The sequence below is a fragment of the Lampris incognitus genome, chromosome 12 (genome assembly GCF_029633865.1).
Source record: "Lampris incognitus isolate fLamInc1 chromosome 12, fLamInc1.hap2, whole genome shotgun sequence".
In the NCBI taxonomy this organism is placed as follows: Eukaryota; Metazoa; Chordata; class Actinopteri; order Lampriformes; family Lampridae; genus Lampris; species Lampris incognitus.
In genome coordinates, this window is record NC_079222.1 from 17,266,564 (window position 1) to 17,290,978 (window position 24,415).

The 24,415-nt window shown below is 43.0% G+C and overlaps 1 long non-coding RNA gene across 1 annotated transcript; it reads left to right on the forward strand.

Moving 5' to 3' along the window:
• Positions 1-20: 20 nt before the first annotated feature.
• On the forward strand, positions 21-23,889 carry LOC130122176 (uncharacterized). The gene is made up of 3 exons (XR_008811114.1): positions 21-176; positions 8,770-8,906; positions 23,361-23,889. It is a non-coding gene; the product is annotated as an uncharacterized LOC130122176 (long non-coding RNA).
• The last annotated feature ends 526 nt before the right edge of the window (positions 23,890-24,415 follow it).

The following is a 24,415-nucleotide window of genomic DNA, read 5'->3' on the forward strand; positions in this document are numbered from 1 at the left end:
AGACAGAACAAGGAGGAGGGGAAGGCAAGCGGAGGAATTAATAAGGAGTACAGTCATGTGGAGGACCTGTGTTGAAGGGTGTAACGTTTTGGGAGGCTTGGTCTTGCCAGCCCATGGGAAATTTTACCAGTCAAATGAGAAAAAAACAAAAAAAAAGTGGACGGACCTTCGGAAACGTGAGTAATAACTGCCAAGTAGGCATCTGTAGAGGAACGCAGACACCATCATCATCATCATTTTGTATATATATATAGCACCTTATAAAAACAAGATTTACAAAGTGCTCTTCAAGCAAAACAAGTTGGTAAGACATAATAGTGAATATTAAAACCAAAAAATAAAGCCTAATAACAGTTAATGAAGGTAAACAGATGGATGACAAAGAGTGAAAGTTGAAAACAATACACCGTGCACACCCGTAGAAAATGAAAGGGAACTGAACTATGGACTGAGAATGAGCCCCTCATCTTGACTGGCATCATTGGGTTATAACTGTATATTGTTTTTGTGTCTGTCGCGACCTATCTGAGGACGGCAAGGAAGCATATTATTTGAAGACATTTCATGGTACTAATATCATTTACTTTTTTCTTCTTTTTTTTGAAGACTACAATGAGCGATCTGCTTTGTTAGTACATGCGACTCATAGCATGTTATAGCAGTCTAGTGAAGTGGACCATCGTCTGCACCACTGAATAACTCAGGGCTCAGTGTGTCTGTGAATGTTCTCATTCATCCAGGTCATGGTTATCCAAAGGAGTTGAATCAAGTGCAACTGGACTTGGTATATATCCGTGAAGACGTTTCGCCTCTCATCCAAGAGGCTTCCTCAGTTCGTGCCTTTCTGACTAGACCAAGCTAGTCTGACTGGCTGGTGATGAGACTCAGACTTTATCCTCTTTGGAGTCGTTGTCAGAGCTATAGATGTCCATGGCTCTCGGGGGGTCTTGGGGGTCTAGTCAGAAAGGCATGAACTGAGGAAGGTTCTTGGATGAGAGGCGAAACGTCTTCACGGATATATACCAAGTCCAGTTGCACTTGATTCAACTCCTTTGGATCAGGGCTCAGTGATTTACTGCTTCTAATGAGCCAACTGAGGGATTCATTCAGGTTCATCAGAGGCAAGGTGTGGGTTACAGAACATAAATATGGTTTCTCGTTGGAGAAAATAGCTTTTCTATTTGCATCGTATGGAGCACAGCAGGGCAACCTCTTGGGCAACCTTTTTTTGTTGTTGTACTGAGCAACCACGAAACTGGACGTGCAGTCTGGATCACTGAGGCAGGGCTTCTTCACAAGGCGAGGGAAACAACCTTAAGCTGATAGTACCGCACACCTGAGAAGTATAATGTTCAGTCGTTCTCCCTCTCCCACAATGTCCCACAACGCAATACTTTTAAGCTGTTATTTCAGTTCGGACAAGTCTCGGTTAGAAAAAAAAGGGGGGGGGTAAAGATTTAATTCTTGTTCTCTGAAGCGTTGCGGGCAAGTTAGCTTATGAAGATATGGCAAGCATGCGTAGCATGGCTAACATCCCCGTCTCTACCGCATACCATACACAGACTCCCACACAGCTGTGTAGCAGTCTGCATCTCCTCTTCATCCCTCCCCTTGCTTGTTACTGATCCATGTTTCTATGAGTCTTCTTCATCAAGTATGTCTAGTTTTTTTTCTTTTTTGCAGAGAGCTTCACAATTCATATACACACTAAGGAAATTATAAGCACGTGACCCCCCCTTTTTTCCCCCTAATTGTATCTGGCCATTTACCCCACTCTTCCGAGCCGTCCCGGTCCTGCTCCACCCCCTCTGCCGATCCGGGGAGGGCTGCAGACTACCACATGCCTCCTCCGATACATGTGGAGTCGCCAGCCGCTTCTTTTCACCTGACAGTGAGACGTTTCGACAGGGGAATGTAGTGCGTGGGAGGATCACCCTATTCCCCCCCAGTCCCCCCCCCCCCCGAACAGGCGCCCCGACGGACCAGAGGAGGCGCTAGTGCAGCGACCAGGACACATACCCACATCCGGCTTCTCACCTGCAGACACGGTCAATTGTGTCTGTAGGGACGCCCGACCAAGCCGGAGGTAGCACGGGGATTCGAACCGGCAAACCCCGCGTTGATAGGCAACGGAATACACCGGTACGCCACCCGGACGTCTTTGAGTGGAAAACGTCAACTGCGTTCGCAAGTTGACCAGACTTAAAATCCCCACGCATTTATTCCACCTTAACAACGCACCAACCACTTGAGAGTCACTCGGCAATGCCCTTTTAACAGACTTACAACACCCATATGGAAACATCATCAGATAGGAATTCGCTTGTTTATCTTTGCCCAACTATCATCACCCTTCAGCCGCATGACGAGCAACAGCATCCATCTAAACCTAGCTGCCTTTCTTCCTCTCCTTTCTTCCTCTCCTTCTTTGTGCCCTCAGCCCTACACAACAACGAGGAGTTGGGCAGCACCTCTGTAGGACTCGGTGTCACAGTGAGTCAATACGTCACTAAGCTCCAATGGGAATGAGGCGAAAATTCTTCATCTGTATTGTTATTTATATATATATATATAAAGTATAATTGCATATAATCGCATCTGTCGTGCTGTGCTCTGTTGTACTTCTCAAGAAACAACAACTTCTCCCAGTTCCCAAAGTTCTCCCCCGGGGTTAACATCTGTATATTCACCTGTCTGTCTGTGTGCCTCTACACGTCAGTGTGCAGGTGTGAGTTGCACGATGGCCCAACGTTGCTGTCAATATTGCTTATTTTTCACTGCCATTTTGCTCTTGAAAGTGGTTTCCTCCGCCTTTGTCTCGGTGACCTCCATTGTTCTTGTTGTCCTGTTTTGGGTTTTGGTTACATGAGGTATCCTGTTTCAGGTCCCATCACTATGTGATCCGCAAAGTTTGAAGTGTGCTCTGATAGGATAGTCTTCTTAGCTGGCTTATCTCGGTATCCACAACTGGGTGACGGAACCGCTGGTTACATGAGGCACACACACATACACATACACACGCACACACACGCGCGCGCGCACACACACACACACACACACACACCGGCATTTCTGTACAGTTCCTTAGTTGTATAAGACCACTAAGCTCCTTTCCATTGCTCTGTAAATATTATGATTTATTTTATACACAAAGAAGAGCAAGCTTGAGGATCTGCTAACACATAGCATATGACTTATTTACATCGAGAAGATCCAGTTCTAGCCTATACCATCCCACTACCCCCCCCCACACACACCACTACTACCTGCAAACACACTGCAAAACCTGTACATACAAACACAAACACATTTACCAACAACCAGGCACACATGCAAGTATGCATACATGCACTCAGGGTAACACACAGACTTTTAATCCGAGAATTCACAGATCATCCATACAGCTAATGCGTATTCTAAGTGTGCCCACTTTAATGGCACGCACGATTTACCACACTCGCGAAAATGCATGCACATCCGTATCGTATAAGATCTGCAGGAACTCCCTGTGAGTGAGACAGTTTACAGCAGTCTTTCCTGTCTTCAGCCCTGCAGATATATCTCTGGCTGAGACTCAGGAAGACTCTGATTAGTTTTCATGTTTTCTTGTTTCCGTCGCTCGCCTAAACCCTTCCCCACCCTACTTACCCCTTCCTCATTCTTTTTACACCCCTTTTCCCACTCATCCCCCTGGCCCTGGCTAAAAATATACCAGCAATGCTCCATGTTCCCTTTTCCTGCTCAGTCTCGTTTCCATCAGTCTTTCTGCAGCATCAACCGAGCCGAGGTTTTCTGTCATCCATCATTAATCAAGTGTTTCCTCGTTCTAATTTCTTTCTATCTATCTATCTATCTATCTATCTATCTATCTATCTATCTATCTATCTATCTATCTATCTATCTATCTATCTATCTATCTATCTATCTATCTATCTATCTATCTATCTATCTATCTATCTATCTATCTATCTATCTATCTATCTATCTATCTATCTATCTATCTATCTATCTATCTATCTATCTATCTATCTATCTATCTATCTATCTATCTATCTATCTATCTATCTATCTATCTGTGTAGCTAACATGGTAGTAGTCGTTGTGGGCTAATATACGCAATACTCCAGCGAGTTAATTACGATGTACTGTATATCCTAAGAAAATCCCACGCTGTAAAAAATAATCTGCTGGTTTAACTTAAAAAAGTAAGTTAAAGGCACACTCAACTAGAATAGAAAAGGGATTGTAATAGGTTGCGTTACTTTTGTTAAATTAAACCAGCAGATTATTTTTTACAGTGCAGTAAATGAGGGAAAGGAGCTTAATTTGCACAGTGAGGCCACATACTACACTGACAACATGTTTTTCGTCTTCTGAGTCCTCAGTCATCATGTCCTGCCAAACCCAAGCAGTATATCCCACGTGACAGCCTTTACTCCTATTAAACATTATTTATTTCAAACACAGGAATTTGTAACGTATACATCAGTAATGGGCTTGTGTGTCAAGGTATGGTAGCTGGCATGTCACAGAAAATGTGTGGTACAGCTATTAGAAACACAATTTTCCATGACACAGGAACATGCAGAAAACCTAAAATTCCGAGTTTCGATTCTTAGACTATAAACTGGAATCATGATTTAAGTGGTGCTTGAAAAATCAATTAATTGATCTAGATTTCCCCAACATACTGTACAGTGGCGAGCGTCTTCCTTGCTATCTTTAAGTCAGCGCTGCTCTTATTAACCTTGTGAAACATCTATTTTACTCGCTTTGAACATCAAGTACTAAAAGCTAATCACTGGATGTCCAAAGTGCAGCTTTCAAGATGTCACATTTTAGCTAAACAAGAGTTGATCTCATACCAGAAAGGCAACAAAAAGAGCAAGCAAGCCCAGATAAAGGCTATGCTATGACGTAATGAGGCAACGAGGAGAAGTTCCTTTTCAAATCATATGATACTAATTGTCAAGGGACATCAGCAAATACGGTATCGAGTCCGCTTTAACAGAATTTGTACTGTAATTTCATTGCAGTCTCTTAGGATACGCTTGGAAAGGCCATTAAAGGAGCTCATTGCTTTATAAGGCCATGTTGACCCTGTGCTGGTTCGAGCACATGAATGTTTCCTGTGTTAAGTGTTGGGCTCCTTCGCGGGGGGGAAGAAAACCAAAGAGTCAAAGACTCGAACAACGGCTTGCGTGGTGACGTTGCCTCAGATATGGGGCAGATACGGGGTACTCGTGATGGGGTGGTGGTGTTGCAGACATGACCAAGCACCGCCACTAGGGATGAAACTCCGGCGATAATTCACTTCCGGTGCTGTCCGTGTGAAAGAAAGCAGACCCATCCCTGCTGGTTCCTCTTTGATGAGAACGGCTATGACCGAGTCCTCAACTTTCACATAAACCAGACACAGATATTCAGATCAAACGTAAATAGTTTAACTCTCCCCTATCTTTTTTTTATGTTTTTGCTCTCACTTACTCCCCTCTCTTTCTGCTGTACTCTTGCTTCGCTCTGAAACTGAGTCAGACATCAGCAAACAGGAAACATCTTATAAGAAAGAACAGATGGCAGCCAGTGTGATCAGTGAATTTGTGCTTTATTTCCTGGGCATTGGACACAGCCGCATCTCAGCCAATTAGAGCTTGTGATGCTCTGACCTTAAAATCCACTACTGGACGCTATCACAATAGATGGCCTCTTCGTTTCCCCAGTAAGAAGCCAAGAAGTTGGCAGCGATTTTGGAGAAAAAAAAATCTTCTTTTAACTTCCAGATAATAAATCAAGTCCTCGCGATCACGAGAGAAAGAGATCATTTTAGCATTCAGTCACGTATTTTAGCATTGGGGTGGGGGGGGGTTAAATTTTCATAATTTCAATCAGTTTTGGGGGGTACAATAGAGGGTGACACGAAAGACAAAAAGAGAGAGGGATATCTGTTTATAATACTGTAACGTGCATGGATAAGAAGACACGCTGGGTGCTGGCAGGCGGGTCCGACCCTTTAGCAAATGATCTTTTTTTTTTCTTCTCACACTCATGGGTTAGCAGATTTTTTTCATTTACAAACAGCCTGCCAGACTCAAACGTCAAAATATGAAACCACGCCCACCCTGACAGCCAATCCTTGCTTGCATTTGTCACGCAAAGGTCAGCTCATGAATATTAATGAGGACTAGACCACGCCCTCGCAAGTCATATGACAGCCGAGAACAGCTGCAGATAATGGTATCAATAGCTATTATTTTCAAATAAAATATTGTTGCTAACTGTTTTATTATGCCTAGTTCAAGTTTTGAACATGAATAATTAAGTCCGATGACTTATTTTAGTCTGACTTTAAAGCCCCCCCAAGGCGGCTGTAAACAACAATCTTAACCATGGACATATATAAGAGGGCTCTTCATTCTCCTGCTTCTGTGAATTTTATCTCTCTGCTCTGACAGGGCCAGGAGCTCCCCACCTCACTCTTCAGAGGGCCATCATGGGGTCTTGACCCTTTGACTCTGTCAACACTGGCTCGCAGTTAGGATTTCAACATGACTACTGGCTCTCTGTCCCCCATGGACGGACCGGCTACCTCTGCCCTCTTTTACAGAAATGATACAGGGAACCATATTTTTCTGATAAGTACAGCCAACAAATGACGTGTCATATCACACGCTTTTTGCCTATTTCGGCTCTCTTGCCGCGTAAATGTAAATAAACACACTTCCCCGATATAACACAACCCTCACCCCCTTCAACACTTTTACAAAATCTCCAAAAAGAAAAGTGGGGAAATGAATGCGACGCATATCATCCTCCAATGATATCCCTGTGCAGGGGAGAAGCAGACGTGTACAGCTGTTTTTGTGAATCATGTTTGCGTCCTGTATCCTCTCTGCTGAGTCTTAACGAGACTAAATACCATTGTCCTGGAAGAAGTCAAAGCTGGGAAATATTATCCTCGTGGATTGTTGTCGTATGCAGAACACGCAGCGGTGCATTAAAATACGACCGTATTAACAAGTGTACATACTATGTGAATTTTGTTATCCAAGTGTACGTCCCCACCCATCGAAGTAATCTAGTTCTTTAGTTCGTGCCAATAATTGTTTAGAGAGGAAAGAATGCCAAAAAACGATCTCGTGCAATTCCCCCCAGTGGTGTTTTCACACCATATTTCTCTTCAAAAGCTTGCAGCTTGCAGCCATTGTTAGTGTGAGAATCTGCCATTGATGGGATTAACATGTTTGTAGATATTTTCTTTTTCTAGAAAAACACAGGTGTGGATGCATATGGATGACTATGACAGTGAACACACACACACACACACACACACATAGACATGAACGTACACACACATACAACTTCATGCACATGTGCAGCACGAATGCCTGCACATGCACGCATGCATGCACACGCACACGCGCGCGCGCACACACACACACACACACACACAAGTACATTTATTTATCATTGTTTCCAATATGTGGCTATCTGATCTTGCAATTAAACTGTTTCCAGTCCTCATGTGATTGGAGGATATCATGTTCTGCCGGCGGAGCAGTCAAAGGCCAGTAATCCTGCAGCATGACATCTGGCATGACAGCATGCAGAAAGAAAGAAAGAAAGGAAGGGGTGAGAGGAGCAAACTGGTGACCACTTGGGTCAATCCCCCCAAAATCTTTTACAGCTCCTGGTACACAGTATTTTTTGATTTCTCATTCAGCTATTGTTTTATTAATTTGACTTTATCCCCCCCCCCTTTTTCTCTCTAAATGTATTTGGCCAGTTACCATATTTCCCGAGCCGTCCCGGTCGCTGCTCCACCCCCTTTGCCGATCCGGGGAGGGCTGCAGACTACCACATGCCTCCCCCGATACATGTGGAGTCGCCAGCCGCTTCTTTTCACCCGACAGTGAGGAGTTTCGCCGGGGGGACATAGCGCGTGGGAGGATCACGCTATTCCCCCCAGTCCCCTCTGAACAGGCGCCCCAACTGACCAGAGGAGGCGCTAATGCAGCGACAAGGACACATGCCCACATCCGGCTTCCCGCCCGCAGGCACGGCCAATCTTGTCTGTAGGGACGCCCGACCAAGCCGGAGGTAACACGGGGATTCGAACCGGCGGTCCCCATGTTGGTAGACAATGGAATAGACCGCTACGCTACCCAGACGCCCCCAACTTGAGTTTTTAAAAAAAATCATGTTCATACAATTGAAAGTGAAATTGCACTGAAATAAAAAACATTTTATTACATGTATGACAATAGTGTTGCATATAGTTCAGGTAAACAGAGTAAGTAAACTATATACATATATATATTACATTATATACAGATGGACACTATATGGTAGACATCCGGTTACCGTCATTTATTAGGTGCTTTAGGCCATTGCTCCATCTTACCAGATATACAAATTTGCAACGCATACGTTAACCCAGAGACAATGAGGTTTCCGAAAAGAAAACGCCCGATACTCTCAAAAATGCATCAAACGTGGATGCAGTAGGTATTGTAACTTTACTGATAGCTTCCCGGTGTTATAAATCTGTGGAAGTTTACCTTAGTGTTTGAGTTTCTGTTATTTTGACAGGTCTGCTGAGGTGGAAGTGAGTTAAGTTCCCCAAAGGGGTCTTATTCTGGCGTACAGCTGCTCCAGATATAAGCGTGGTGGTGGGGGGGGCGTTGTCTACTTGGGTCCATAGGTATATTTTTTGTTGCTAACTGTGTGTGTGTGTGTGTGTGTGTGTACATGTGTTTAACCCTACTGCAGACTCGAGTAACCAGATGATGATTAAATTCAGAAGGCGAGACGCATGCTCCTTCATCATGCTCCTCACCTCGACTTAACTTTTTCCACCTGAGATCTTGGGTTTTGGGGTGATACTGGTCGACCTCTGACCAGAGCTGGTAAGCTATAGAGGGGGTCACTTGCTCAGAGTTTTTTTTTACCATCATAGGTGGACTTTGCATTGGACTAGTACTATATTTCTTACCCTCGGAGACCATTTCATTCTGCATTGCCTCAGTTTGAGAAAAGCTGTGTTTAAGGAGTACGCTCTCATTTCTGCTGAAAGTGTATTCAGTGTAATAATGCATTTGTCTAAGTTCTGAAGCACTGCACGTCAGCTATTTTTAGCCTGAATGTGCTGCAGTAATTAGAGGCCTCTTGATCAGATAAAAGAAGGTTGAATCAGTTCATCTGGATACAATGTTTCGTCACTCAACTCAGTTGAGTGATGAATTGTATCTGCCAACAAACGTTGCAGAGGAAATGATTCAACCTTCTTTGATCGGATACATTTGATTTGATACGCCTATTTGATTTGATACATATCTGTCAATAAACATTGTATCCAGAGGAACTTATTCAACCTTCTTCGATCTTCCTAACCGGATCATTGAGCATGCATCGAGACATCTTGATCAGATGTTGTTGGTACACTGTATTTGTCAGCCGGTTTACTCTTCAGATGTTTGTGGTGGTTGAATTCATTACAGTAACTGGTAGATGTACTTACACTTCTTTCTTTTTCCCCTAAGTAGTACGCTTGTTTAACGTTAATTAGTTTTGTGTATTCGTGTGCCTCTTTTCACGAACCCGTATGGGTGTGCGCATGTTTGTGCGTGTCTTTGTGTTTGTGCATTGATAGGCGCGCGTACACGTACAGTAAATTCTCACAGCTGAATCTCAGAAGGCTTTGGGGGCAGTGGGGTTCCATTGTTAAGTGCTTCCTGCAGAGATCTACTGGGGAACGGGGAAAGGGAAGGGAGGATACCGTTTTGGTTTTCTTTTTTTTTTTACTTTGGCTGAAAGCTACAAAAAGAACACTTTCATTTTGGACTGTATAAATATCGGACACTAGTTTGTTTGCTTTGGACAATAAGGCATTTTACACGCCCATAATCTCACACTACATTTCTCGCTGTAAAGCCTGCAATTCAATCAAGGTTATAAAAAAAGAAAAGAAAAGAAAAACTCAAATTTAACTGTTTCAGCGTTAGGGAACTGTAGTACATTTAAACGGACTGAGCCCGAATCGTGTCCTGAACCCTTGGCTTGTAAGATAAGTGGAACACGTCATAGTTCTACAGTCAACTATTGTGTTCTCATATTAATATCCAGCTGAACTTTTAGAAACCCAGTGCTCCTTGGTTCAACTGTAGAAATGTGAGACAAGGATTTCATTCAGCCGAATGCATGTGACAAAATATTTGCATGACCACAAGATTTCTGTAGCCCACGACTGATTTTCATCTTTTATTTAAGGCCCTCAAAGCACTTATTTAAACTTCTGATGTAGCTGGGTGTAAAGAAAGATCTTTGTTTGTTTGTTTGTTTGTTTCTTTCTTCTTTCTTTCTGTCGCTTTCTTTATTTTTTCTATCTATCAATCAATCAATCTATCTTTCTATTTTTTTTCTCTTTCTTTCTTTCTTTCTATCTATCTATCTATCTATCTATCTATCTATCTATCTATCTATCTATCTATCTATCTATCTATCGATCGATCGATCGATCGATCGATCTATCTATCTATCTATCTATCTATCTATCTATCTATCTATCTATCTATCTATCTATCTATCTATCTATCTATCTATCTATCTATCTATCTTTTTCTCTTTCTTTCTTTCTATCTATCTATCTTTTCTTTCTTTCTTTATTTCTTTCTATCTATCTTTATTTTTCTTTCTTGCTTTCTATCTATCTATCTTTCTTGCTTTCTATCTATCTATCTATCTATCTATATTTCTCTCTTTCTTGCTTGCTTTCTATCTATCTATCTATCTATCTATCTATCTATCTATCTATCTATCTATCTATCTATCTATCTATCTATCTATCTATCTATCTATCTATCTATCTATCTATCTATCTATCTATCTATCTATCTATCTATTCTTTCTTTCTTTCTTTCATTCTTTCTTTCTTTCTTTCTTTCTTTATATCTATCTTTATTTTTCTTTCTTGCTTTCTATCTATCTATCTATCTATCTATCTATCTATCTATCTATCTATCTATCTATCTATCTATCTATCTATCTATCTATCTATCTATCTATCTATCTATCTATCTATCTATCTATCTATCTATTTATCTATTTATCTATCTATCTATCTATCTATCTATCTATCTATCTATCTATCTATCTATCTATCTATCTATCTATCTATCTATCTATCTATCTATCTATCTATCTATCTATCTATCTATCTATCTATCTATCTATCTATCTTTTCTTTCTTTCTTTCTTTCTTTCTTTCTTTCTTTCTTTCTTTCTTTATATCTATCTTTATTTTTCTTTCTTGCTTTCTATCTATCTATCTATCTATCTATCTATCTATCTATCTATCTATCTATCTATCTATCTATCTATCTATCTATCTATCTATCTATCTATCTATCTATCTATCTATCTATCTATATTTCTTTCTTTCTTTCTTAGCCCTGTTAGTATTTTCATGGCTCATCCTTATACATTTAACCTTGCACCGGACCTGGGCATGGTCATGTCCTTGCATTATGTCGTAATAGCGCCCAAGCTTCTGTTTCACTTTCTGTATCAAATTCACACCAACCAATCACAGAAGAACAGGGCTGACTGAACACCAAAGAAATTCGCAGATGTGACTATTTAGCATCTAATCATCTTCAACTGCATATGCCACCTCTCAAACCTCACCGTTTAACCTCGTTCTTATAGGAAGACCAAGCTGTTGGAAATCAGCTCCTTATTCTCTTGAGTATACTGTGGTATATGATCCCAAAACTGTGATGCTGGTTTCTCTCAGCCTTCAACTACTATCAAGGGCTTTTGGAATATTGGGCAATGTTTCAGGTTATTAAACATAATTGTATTTTCTCGGCCATTATTCATCAGTGAGGTGCAGTGTAGTAGACTACTGAGAAATTCTGTTCTTCTTTCGGTGCAGCTTTATGGGAAACTAGTCCCTTACTTCCCCCTAAAGTGTGTCTGCATGTAAGCGTGTGTGTTTGTCTGTGTGTGTATGTGCACAAGAATGAGCGTGTGTGTATGGGTGTGTGAGCGCACGGATCTTTACAAAGAGGGCACCAAGGGTCACTCTCTTGCCCACTCCAGAGACAGGAAATGGCTCCAATATGGGCTTGAGTGTGGCCTTCTTTAAAACCCTTGGGAGTGATTCGAGCTTCTTTTCAAGACTCGAACTAAAAGTCTAGCGAGCAAAAAAAATGCACCAAGTGAGAAATACAGATGTTTTTTGGGGGCCATTGAAATTCTGGAGAAGCTCAGGCAGGAACCATAGTTCCCCGGATGGGATCATCGAGACCTAAACGACTATTAATAGATTTAGCGGAAGAGGTAGGAAATAACAAACTTAACGCAGCATTGAATATTCATATGTCTTGCCAAACGTTTACAGTTCAAGCGATGGTATGTTTTTGATGGAGAGAGCTAGAAAATGTTTATTTTTTTAATATTTCTTAATAAACATTTGAATGGAATCTACTTATTAACATTGGTTTATTTGAAGGGCATTTTCATCCGGTGACACAAATACCCCCAATCTAATCATGATGTGTTTATTTTCAGTGCTACAGTCAAAATAGACGTGTGTCGGAGAAACTGCGCAGTTCATTCAGCTGACATGAGCAGCTATTAATACAAGAAAGAAAAAAATTCCAACAACAATTTGAATACAACTTCAGCTCACATTTCACATGATCTTGATACAGAAGTCGGCAGGAGGGGCGTCACTAGCAGACGGTCTCCAGAGTAGGTCTAATGCTCGTGTATCTTGTCATCTTGGACTGCGTGCAAATATGCTACCTAAATGGTCAAGAGTTCTGGTCTGCACTCTTGGCTGTGAGCGCGGCATGGAGACGTTGTTTACACTGAGCATATTTCTAACCTTCTGGGGAGTCATCACTCCAAGGACTAGTGAGGATCTCTGCAATAATGGAATTATAACACTGGTGAAGCAGAGTCTTTTGTGTCTGTACTCGGGAATGAAAACATCAACAGGAGTTATTCAGACAATGCAGCAGTGTGGCTCACTTTACCAAATGAGTTGAGCGTTTCTTGTAAGCTGCTTCAGATATCAGCAGATCATTTTTGGAGTACCGGTCTTTTGATTAACCCCACTGGTGCATGCTCTCCACAAACTGGTCTTAAGCATTCATTGTATAACAAATTGTGTAACATTTTCATTGTCTACACCACAAAACACACCAATATGTTATGTGCCTTGCATATGCATCACTTACTGAACAAGTTGTTAGCTACCTAGATTCCCAAATTTTGTGTATGTGGATCTATCATGGGGAAAAAATGACAATATGAAAGCCTGGTTTCACTAAAATGGCGAAACCAGTGAGTTACGCACAAATCATTCACAAAGCAAAGTGCTTATTAACACCACTAGGTGTCGCTAAAGGACATCTGAGACGTCTCATTTTTAAGTTAAATATGGATATTGTTATTACTGTTGTTGTTGTTGTTGTTGTTGTTGTGCTAATTTGTGTTTAGACACATGCACCCATATTCCTCATTTTAACTTAATTTTGCTGGAGAAAAAAAATAAAGAGTAATTTAAGGGTGCACTTTCAACGCCTGCAGAAAGTTGTAAAACATAAAACACAACTACAGAATCCGAGAAAGCCTGCTACAGATTTTGAACCACTGAGCAGGAATTTTTGAAACATGAGTATCAGACATTATTACATTTAATTAACAATTCTCATTTAGCAGACGCTGTTATCTGAAGTGGCTTACAAGCACCAGCTATTAGCAGATAAATATACGTATCTGCATCCAGCAGGCATCACTGAGCACGAAATAGTAATCTTATCACGGGCAAGAGTTCAAGCACGCCAAGTGCAATGAGCGTAAGTGTGTAATTAATCATCAAGAGGGGTTGATAAGGTACAAGTGAAAACCACAAAGCAGATACACAATGCCACATATCAGCACCAAAGTCATATCAAAACTGAAAGTGCACGCCATTTCCGCTTGTAGAGGTACACAATGGTGATAGCAGATGCCAATAATAGTAGTAAGGAATTCAAATTGCAAGTTAGCTGGGGGCGTCCGGGACCCGGGTAGCGTAGCGGTTTATTCCGTTGCCGATCGGCGGTTCGAATCCCCGTGCTTGCTGGGTATGTGTCCTGGTCGCTGCACTAACGCCTCTTCTGGTCGGTCGGGGTGCCTGTTCGGGGGGAAGGGGAAGCTGGGGGGAATAGTGTGATCCTCCCACGCGCTACGTCCCCCTGGTGAAACTCCTCACTGTCAGGTGAAAAGAAGCGGCTGGCAACTCCACATGTGTCAGAGGAGGCATGTGGTAGTCTGCAGCCCTCCCCGGATTGGCAGAGAGGGTGGAGCAGCGACCGGGATGGCTCGGAAGAGTGGGGTAATTGGCCAGATACAATTGGGGGAGAGAAAAAAGAAAATACAAGTTAGCTGGATGACACAAATCAGTTTAAGAGTCTTATCTAGAAACTGTCCATGGGCTCGGATAGGCCTGGAGAATGAAAGTGTTTAAGCCTTCCTTTGAAGAAGTAAGCAAGTATGGTGCTCCAATAAAGGACTGATGTTTGTTCCGCCATTTTGGGGCCAGGTGAGAAAAGGATGTGGACAAAGAGATTGTCGCTTTAGAAGCATGAATTGACCTTGTAGGCGTAAAACGAAGAGGGCAAGAAGGAGTGCATATGTAATTATGTGTTAGGTTGGACGTGATGTTGGATGTGAGCTTTAATAGCGATCCTGTGACCCAGGATGGAAAGTGACCTCCACAGACAGAGACTATAACCTGACAGACTATGGCATCTGACATGACTACAAACAGGTAAACCACTTTACTCAAAGCCAGCAGCAGGGTAATTAAAAAGAAACACCATGAGCCGTCCGGGTAGCCTACCAACACGGGGATCACCGGTTCGAATCCCCATGTTACCTCCGGATTAGTCGGGCGTACCTACAGACACAATTGGCCGTGTCTGCGGTTGGGAAGCCGGATGTAGGTATCTGTCCTGGTCGCTGCACTAGCGCCTCCTCTGGTCGGTTGGGGGCGCCTGTTCAGCGGGGAGGGGGAACTGGGGGGAATAGCGTGATCCTGCCACACGCTACGTCCTCCTGGCGAAACTCCTCACTGTCAGGTGAAAAGAAGCAGCCGGGCGACTCCGCGTGTATCGGAGGGGGCATGTGGTAGTCTGCAGTCCCTCCCCCGGATTGGCAGAGGGGGTGGAGCAACGACAGGGACGGCTCGGAAGAGTGGGGTAACTGGTCAAAATTCGATTGCGGAGAAAAAGGGGGGGGGTTAAAAAATAGTTATGAGGGTGAACTGATTGTCTGGTTGAACAACAGTCCGGCGTTATTTCAAAATCGTGAGTAGGTTGAAGAAAATAGGACCAACTACGTACATAATACCATGAATAACAAAATGACGAGGATCTGCCACATACAGCGTATATGTGCAAAATACACTAAGGCTGATGCATAGCATAACATACATTTATTAGGATGTACGAATGACAGCCAGGATGTGTGTGTGTGTGTGTGTGTGTGTGTGTGTGTGTGTGTGTGTGTGTGTGTGTGTGTGTGTGTGTGTGTGTGTGTGTGTGTGTGTGTGTGTGCCTGATACACCGATCAGCCAAAATATTAAAACCACCTGAGGCCACTGCCATCAGGGAATTATGTTGCCATGAAGGGGTGTACTTGGTCTGCAACGATGTTTAGATAGGTGGTATGTGTCAAAGTAACACCCACATGAATGCCAGGCCCCAAGGTTTCCCAGCAGAACATTCACGCTCCCTCCGCCAGCGTGCCTTCTTCTCATAGTGCATCCTGGTGCCATCGCTTCCCCAGGTAAACAAAGCACATGCATCCGGCTGTCCACATGACATCAGACCAGGCTACATTCTTCCATTGCGCCATGGTCTAGTTCTGACACTCACATGTCCGTTGTAGGCCCTTTTTGCGGTGGACAGGGGTCATCATGGGCACTCTGACCGGTCTGCAGCTATGCAGTCCTGTATGCAGCAAGCTGGGATGCACTGTGTGCTCTGATACCTGTCTATCACAGCCAGCACTGACTTTTCAGCAATTTGAGCTCTTCTGTGGGATCAGATCAGACGAGTTAGCCTTTGCTCTCCAGGCACATCACTGAGCCTCGGGCGACCAAGACCCTGTCCCTGGTTCACCGGTTGTCCTTCCTTGGACCAGCTTTGGTTGGTACTGACCACTGCATACTGGGAACACCCCACAAGACCTGTTGTTTTGGAGATGCTCTGACCCAGTCGACTAGCCATCACAATTTGGTCCTTGAGAAAGTTGCTCAGATCCTTATGCTTGCTCATTTTTTCTGTTTTGAACACATCAACTTCAAGAACTGAGTGTTCACTTGCTGCCTAATATAGCCCACCCCTTGACAGGTGCCATTGTAACGAGATAATCAATGTTATTCACTTACCGGTCATGTGTTTTAATCTTTTGGCTGATTTCTGTGTGTGTGTGTGTGTGTGTGTGTGTGTGTGTGTGTGTGTGTGTGTGTGTGTGTGTGTGTGTGTGTGTGTGTGTGTGTGTGTGTGTGTGTGTGTGTGTGTATGTGTGTGTGTGTGTGTGTGTACCATGTTTTTCTATCCTAATGGGGACATTTGGTCCCTGTTAGGATAGGCAACCAGAAACCACCTACCTTGTGGGGCCATTTTATGGGGCCCCACAAGTAAAAGGGTCTATTTTAGGGTTAGGGCTTGGGTTTGTGGTTAAGGTTAGAATTAGGGTTAGGTTAAAGTTAGGGTAAGGGTTAGGGTTAGGCATGTAGTTTACATGGTTAAAGTTAGGGTTAAGGGCTAGGAAATGAATGTAGTCAATGAGGGGGCCCCACAAGTATAGATCTGCGAGTATGTGTGTGTGTGTGTGTGTGTGTGTGTGTGTGAGAGAGAGAGAGAGAGAGAGAGAGAGAGAGAGAGAGAGAGAGAGAGAGAGAGAGAGAGAGAGAGAGAGAGAGAGAGAGAGAGAGAGAGAGAGAGAGAGAGGTCGTGAAAGCATGGTCTAGTGTATGAGTTGGGTTAGGGGGCAAAGGAGGGATGTATAATGTTCAACTGAAGGTTATTTCTGTTGTTTTCATTTGTTTTAATTTAGCAACCAATCAACAAAACCTAATGTAAGTAACAGAAATGTGCAACAATGAAGTCAATGCCAGAATGATGCCTTTATGAGAATAAATATGATAACCCGGCCACTGAGGATGCACAAGCCAGTGCATTCTTAGTGCCGGTCCCAAGCCCGTATAAATGGGGAGGGTTGCATCAGGAAGGGCCTCCCACATAAAACCTTTGCCCTAATCCAACATGCGGATCATAAATCAGATTTCCATACCAGATCGTTCAAGGCCCAACGACCGCCACCAGTACTGTTGGCCATCAGGGTGCTTGTGGAAACTATGCTACTGTTGGACGAAGGAGAAGGAGAGAGGGGAGGCCTGTCCAGAGACAGCAGGAGAGGAGGAAGGGTACGAGTGTGGAGGTGAGAGTCGGAACTTTGAATATTGGCACTATGACTGGTAAAGGGAGAGAACAGGCTGATATGATGGAGAGAAAGAAGGTAGATATACTGTGTGTGCAAGAGACCAGGTGGAAGAGGAGTAAGGCTAGGAGCATCGGAGGTGGGTTCAAACTCTTCTACCATGGTGCAAATGGGAGGAAAATGGGGTAGGGGTAATTCTGAAGGAACAGTGTGTCAAGAGTATGTTGGAGGTGAAGAGCATGTCAGACAGAGTGATGAGCGTGAAGCTGGAAATCAAAGGTGTGTTGATGAATGTTATCAGCGCACATGCCCCGCAAGTTGGGTGTGAGATGGAAGAGAAAGATGAATTCTGGAGTGAGTTGGATGAAGTGGAGGAGAGTGTATCCAAGGAGGAGAGCGTGGTGATTGGAGTGGACTTCAATGGACATGTTGGTGAAGGGAACAGAGGTGATGAGGAGGTGATGGGTAGGTGTGGTGTCAAGGAGAAGAATGTGGACGTACAGATGGTGGTGGATTTTGCAAAAAGGGTGGAAATGGCTGTGGTGAATACATATTTCAAGAAGAGGGAGGAACACAGGGTGACGTACAAGAGTGGAGGAAAGTGCACAGGTGGACTATATCTTATGAGGCGTGATCTGAAAGGAATTGGAGACTGCAAGGTAGTGACAGGGGAGAACGTAGCTAGGCAGCATCGGATGGTGGTCTGTAGGATGACTTTGGAGACCAAGAAGAGGAAGAGAGTGAGGGCAGAGCCAAGGATCAAATGGTGGAAGTTGAAGAAGGGAGACTGTTGAGTGGAGTTCAGGGAGGAGTTAAGACAGGAACCGGGTGGTAGTGAAGAGTTGCCAGATGGCTGGACAACTACTGCAGAAATAGAGGGAGACAGCCAGGAAGGTGCTTGGTGGGTCATCTGGAAAGAGGAAGGAAGAAAAGAAGACTTGATGGTGGAATGAGGAAGTACAGCAAAGTATACAGAGAAAGACATAGATAAAGAAGAAGTGGGATAGTTAGAGAAATGAAGAAAGTAGACAGAAGTACAAGGAGATGCGGCGTAAAGCGAAGAGAGGGTGGCAAAGGCAAAGGAAAAGGTCTATTGAGAGTTGTATAAGAGGTTAGACACTAAGGGAGGAGCAAAGGACCTGTACCGATTGGCTAGACAGAGGGCTGCACACTACCACATGCCTCCTCCGATACATGTGGAGTCGCCAGCTGCTTCTTTTCACCTGACAGTGAGGGGTTTCGCCAGGGGGATGTAGCACGTGGGAGGATCATGCTATTACCCCCAGTTCCCCCTCCCCCCGAATAGGTGCCCCAACCAACCAGAGGAAGTACTAGTGCAGCAACCAGGACACATACCCACGTCTGGCTTCCCACCCGCAGATATGGCCAATTGTGTCTGTAGGGACACCCGACCAAGCCGGGGGCAACAGTGGGCTTTGAACCGTTGAGCCCTGTGTTGGTACACAATGGAATAGACAGCTATGCTAACCGGACGCTCCCCTTTTGATGCTTTTGAAATAATTTTGCTAAATGCTCAGTTGAAATACCAAAATTGGATTATAACATGAGGAGTGTCCGGCTGTTTCCAGAGGTGTGAACTCACGTCACATGACTTGGACTCTAGTCAGATTCAAGTCACATATTTGTTGACTTTAGACTTGACTAGACAACACCGAGAAAGACTAGCAACTCGACTTTGACTTTTAACACCAATGAACCATGGCTTCACTTTGGCCTTGAACCTTTTGACTTGAAATACTGGATACCTTCTCCAAGCCTACAGATAAAATGCTTTTAAAAAAGTGTACAGCCAATCAACTCTTCATTTCCATAATTACAGACCCACGTTGAATCAATCCATGTTAAACACACATTTTAACAACCATTCATGATTTGTATAACTTTAGTATATTACCTATTACTCTGTTGTTAGAATTTTGAAATGGCATTAAATTTGATGAGGAGTGCACAATGGCTTGTTTAGGACTTGAAACTCAAAGTTTGGGACTTGGGCCTTGACTCGGGCCTTGACTTGAGGCTTGACTTGGGCCTTGACTTGGGCCTTGATTTGGGCCTTGACTTGGAACTTGACTTGGGACTTGAATGCCAGGACTTGAGACTTACTTGTGTTTTGAAAAACAATGGCTTGGTCCCACCTCTGTTTCTTCAAAGTAGGGAGCCATGTAAGTAAGTCCTGCAAAGCCACAGTTACTCCTGTCCCATAACATGGTGATGATAGTGGATGTCTTGAAGTGGGTGAAAAGTTTTCTTGTGGACAGGTGATCAAAAGTTCCAGGAAATTTGCAAAGGAAACCTAGCAGGTGTCATTTTCACCATAAAAGGCCAGAGTCAAATTAACATTCCTGTTTCCATGTCCTCCTACAGTAATATCTTGCAAAAGTTATACTTGATTATGCAATTTAGAATTGATTTCCGTAATGTTCCATCTCAAGAAACTAAAATAGACTCACTGACCTTTCATTTCAGTCACCTCAATAGCCCAGTTGATATGTTAAAATTGATTCAAACGAACCAAAACTCTTTAGTAACAGGACCATCAAAAACAGGTGAAACTAATTAAGAAAATGCTATCAAGAAAATGATCCATTAGAAATACAGTAGTTACTCTTTAACAAAATGATTTCTTGTTGGGAGAACACATTTAACTTGACCAGACAAAAATATTGTCTCACACTTAAAAATAACAAATGGCTGTGTACAAAGTCAGAGTCACAAAGAGGGCTCAGTCGATTCTTACTGACCCGACTCACCCCTTGTTCAGTGACGTCAGGTTGCTCCCATCTGGTTGCAGATATAATCTGCCAAGATGCAGGACCAATAGATTTAAGAATTAATTTCTCCCTGCTGCTATTGGCCTTTTGAATAATATTATGTAATCCTATGCTTCTTTGTGTATGAATTGTTTGTGTGTTGATCGTTGATGTTGATGGTATTTATTGCTGGCAGTGCAACAAATTGCCCCTCAAGCATAATAAAGGTGACCATGAACCTTAACTTTGAACCGTGTAATGGTTGTTATTAAGCAGGAGAAATAAAGAGAATTTTACTTGGTATTATGGATTATATCAGTTAGCCCTGTTTTTAACATTTTTTAAGGTATCGTTAATAGAGCATCTTTTATTGACGAAATTCCTAAACATTGGCACTAGTTGCCTTATCCTCAACTGCGTTACGGCTTAAATAGCTAAATGCTGCCCCCTACTGTTAGCATGGTGAATAACAACTAATTGAGCTAGGATAAATTCAATTATTGAGTTTGCAGATACCCAGCACCTTTATTGACATTCAACATGTTCAAACACCCTCAGGAGATATCAGGTTGCTGTAATCGCTGCATAGTTTGCTTTAGGACTGTGAATGTGAGGCAAGCTTTTTTTTTCTGGAGCAAGGCATCACAGGCCTCCAAAACAGGAACAAAAATACTTGGCTGGCCCAGCTCCCGTGTTTTTGAATGCAGAAATCTGAGGAGTGTGGGGTCTCCGAGTCATCATCTCTATTTCAGCCACCACCATTCAGCTACCCTTACTGATATTCTCTAGTTATATTTTGCTTCGAGAGAGACAGAGTCAATGTATTTGGTTTAAAGTTTGTGCACTGTTGTTGCATAAGAATATTTTAATTTTCTTTTTATCTTCATGAAAAGGTAATAATTCTGCATGTTCATGGAGCAGGAGATCGTATAGAAAGAAGAAAGAAAGCCACTTTATTTTGTCATTGTACAGCTGTTTGGTTGCAGGGAAATTTGTCTTCTGCATTTAACCCATCCTATTGTATAGGAGCAGTGGGCAGCTGCGGCGCCCGGGGACCAACTCCAGTTCTTATTTCCATTACCTTGCTCAGGGGCACAGACAGGAGTATTTACCCTAACACGCATGTCTTTTTGATTGTGGGAGGAACCCGGAGAACCTGAATGAAACCCACGAAGATTTCAAATATGCAAACTCCACACAGAAAGGACCTGGGACAGCCTGGGATTTGAACCCAAGACCTTCTTGCTGTGAGGCAACAGTGCTAACCACTGAGCCACCATGTCGCCATATGATCAGCTGTTGCTTGCTTATAGTTTTCTTGCCCACAGATAAGCTATTGTAACTGGGGGGAAAAACCGGGCAAGACAATAATGCATGTATGACTGATGTCCAACTGTGAAAACTTGATTATCAATGTTGGTACAACCAGTTTGAAAGGACATTTCACTGCTACTACTGAAGGGTATTGGACCATTATACGTCTCGTCTCTTTATTGTTGTTGTTTATCATTTAATAGACTACAACACTGATGTACAAGGCTTTGTATTTGTTTTCTCAGAGAAGACGCTAATTCCATTTATTCTAAATTTACAGGCCCCTGCCAGTAAATTTATGCTCTATATCTAACATTGTTACAATCTGCTATTTTAACAGAGTCCCATCAAGGAATAATGCAATAAACAAATTATACAACCCATCACCAATAGCTACATGTTCAAGGCAAAGATTGATTATTGCATTATATACTTTTAAGGAACCCAATATGATTTATAATCCAGAGCCACTCTTGACCATCATGTTCACCGAACAGATCTACAAAGTGGCCACAATAAAGGTTCTCCTCTGTTCTAATAAAAAGTTAACGAGGGTGGCTTATTGCAATTTATGGTGTCATCATTTCACAACTCCAACAGTGTTTTGCTGCACCATATTTCTGGCTCAAACCTCTGTTAAACTGTCTTTATCAAAGATTAACTCGTGACTGTAAAAAAAGGAAATCTGTTCCACTGCGACTGCATATCCCCACAGTTACTCCCATTTAACTGCAGTGCTCTCACATAGCACATGATCAATCACTGCAGGTGTCATGGACACCTTTATCTTCAATAGTAATGCACAAGTTCAAGTTCAATTTCCATTTGTCAAATGCCCAATAATACAGCGTGGCAGGCACTGCGGGCAATGAAACGCTTAGGCATCGGTTCAACCTCAAAAAAATATAAAGAATATAACATAACAGACTCTAAAAATTAAATATATATATATATATATATATATATATATATATATACATAGCGAGAGAGAGAGAGAGAGAGAGAGAGAGAGAGAGAGAGAGAGAGAGAGAGAGAGAGAGAGAGAGAGAGAGAGAGAGAGAGAGAGAGAGAGAGAGAGAGAGAGAGAGAGAGAGAAAATTATAGTAGTTACAGTCCACTATGAGAAATTAAAAACTAAAGCTAAAAACACTAAATGAACTAAAAATTCAGTGTTTACAGGCTGGAGAAAAATAAACTTAAATTTAAACTGAAGTCATACACACATTAAAATCTAAATTTTAACAGTTGATATGGAAATGTAACAGTATATACACAAGTGTGTAATTGTAATGCACATGTTAAATGTATCTGTAGAGTGTATGACAGAAAGTGAGGTGGGTTTTCCCCGGGAGCTCCGGTTTCCCCCACCATCAAAAAAAAAAGTGAACAGTGCAGAATGAAGTGAAGTATTTGCATTTTGCGAGACAGAGAGAGAGAGAGAGATATGTGTGTGTGTGTGTGTGTGTGTGTGTGTGTGTGTGTGTGTGTGTGTGTGTGTGTGTACGTGTGTGTGTGTGTGTGCTCAAGTGTCCAGAGTCTGTGTGTTCAGGAGTCATGGCTTGTGGGTAAAAGCTCTCCTTAAGCCTGTTGGTTCTGGCCTGGATGCTCCAATACCATTTACCATACAGTAAAAGAGTGAACAGTTTGTGGCTGGGGTGGCTGGGGTCCCCCAGCTATTCGCTGGGCTTCCCTCTTGCACCTCTGTGGGAAGAGGTCCAGCATGCCTGGTAGCTCTGTCCTGGTGATGTGCTTCATTGTTTTCTTCACCCTCTGTAGAGCCTTGCAGTCGAGGGCGGTGCAGCTGCCATACCAGGCGGTGACGCAGCCAGTCAGGATACTCTCGATAGTGCATCTGTCGAAGTTGCAGAGCATCCTAGGGTCTATGCTGAACTTCCTCAGCCCGTGAAAGAAGAAGAGCCGTCGTCTCACCACCTTGACGATGATGCCGGTGTAGTGTGACCAGGTCAGATCCTCACTGATGTCTGATGTACACCCTGAGGAACCTGAAGCTGCTGGATCTCTCCACTGCTCTCCCACTAATATGGATCGGGGGTGTGTCCTCCTCCCTGCAGCTCCCTGAAGTCCACTATCATCTCCTTAGTTTTGCTGATGTGGAGATGGAGCTAGTTGTCCTGGCACCACGTTGTCAGGGCTCCCACCTCCTCTTTGTATAGGCTCTCTTGTTGTTACCTGTGATCAGGGCGATGACGGTTGTGCAGTGGTGTTTTCCCCCGGAGGCCAAGGGAAGCCAGGTTTCTCCTTTTTTTCCGACTGTTTGTCATTTTAATAAAAACACTTTCCTTCGTCTCGGTAATTTCTCATCGAGTATTTTACAATGAATGAAACAGCGCCCCTCTAGATGTTGACATGTGTTGAACGTCAGTAGATGTGTGGTAAAACACTGTATTGCATTGCTACTGTAGATGTGGTCATGTCAAATCCGCAGGGAGGCCAGGCCGGAGTTGGCTTTCCCACTGCCGGCTGTATAGAGAGACCAATGCTATTTGTCCAGCTCGGAGGACAGCTCGTTTTGGTGAAAATTAGGTTGTAGCTCGCTGGCTACCTACGGTAGGAATGAGGTGTCGTTTTATGTTTCAACAACGTTTCACTTATGAGTTGTTGATCCTGGACGTTAGAATCTGTGAATATATTTCCAAATTTACTGAAATCAGGAAGTTGAAGTACCTCGTTAATTCAGAAGAACAGAGCACATTTTTTCCATGAAAAATGTTCTCAGAAAGCAGCGTTTTTGCATCTCTGCATACGGTGCATCGCAAGCTTCCGAATAGACATGTGTTACGAGTCCTCCCTCCACTGTTGGCTGGTCCAGT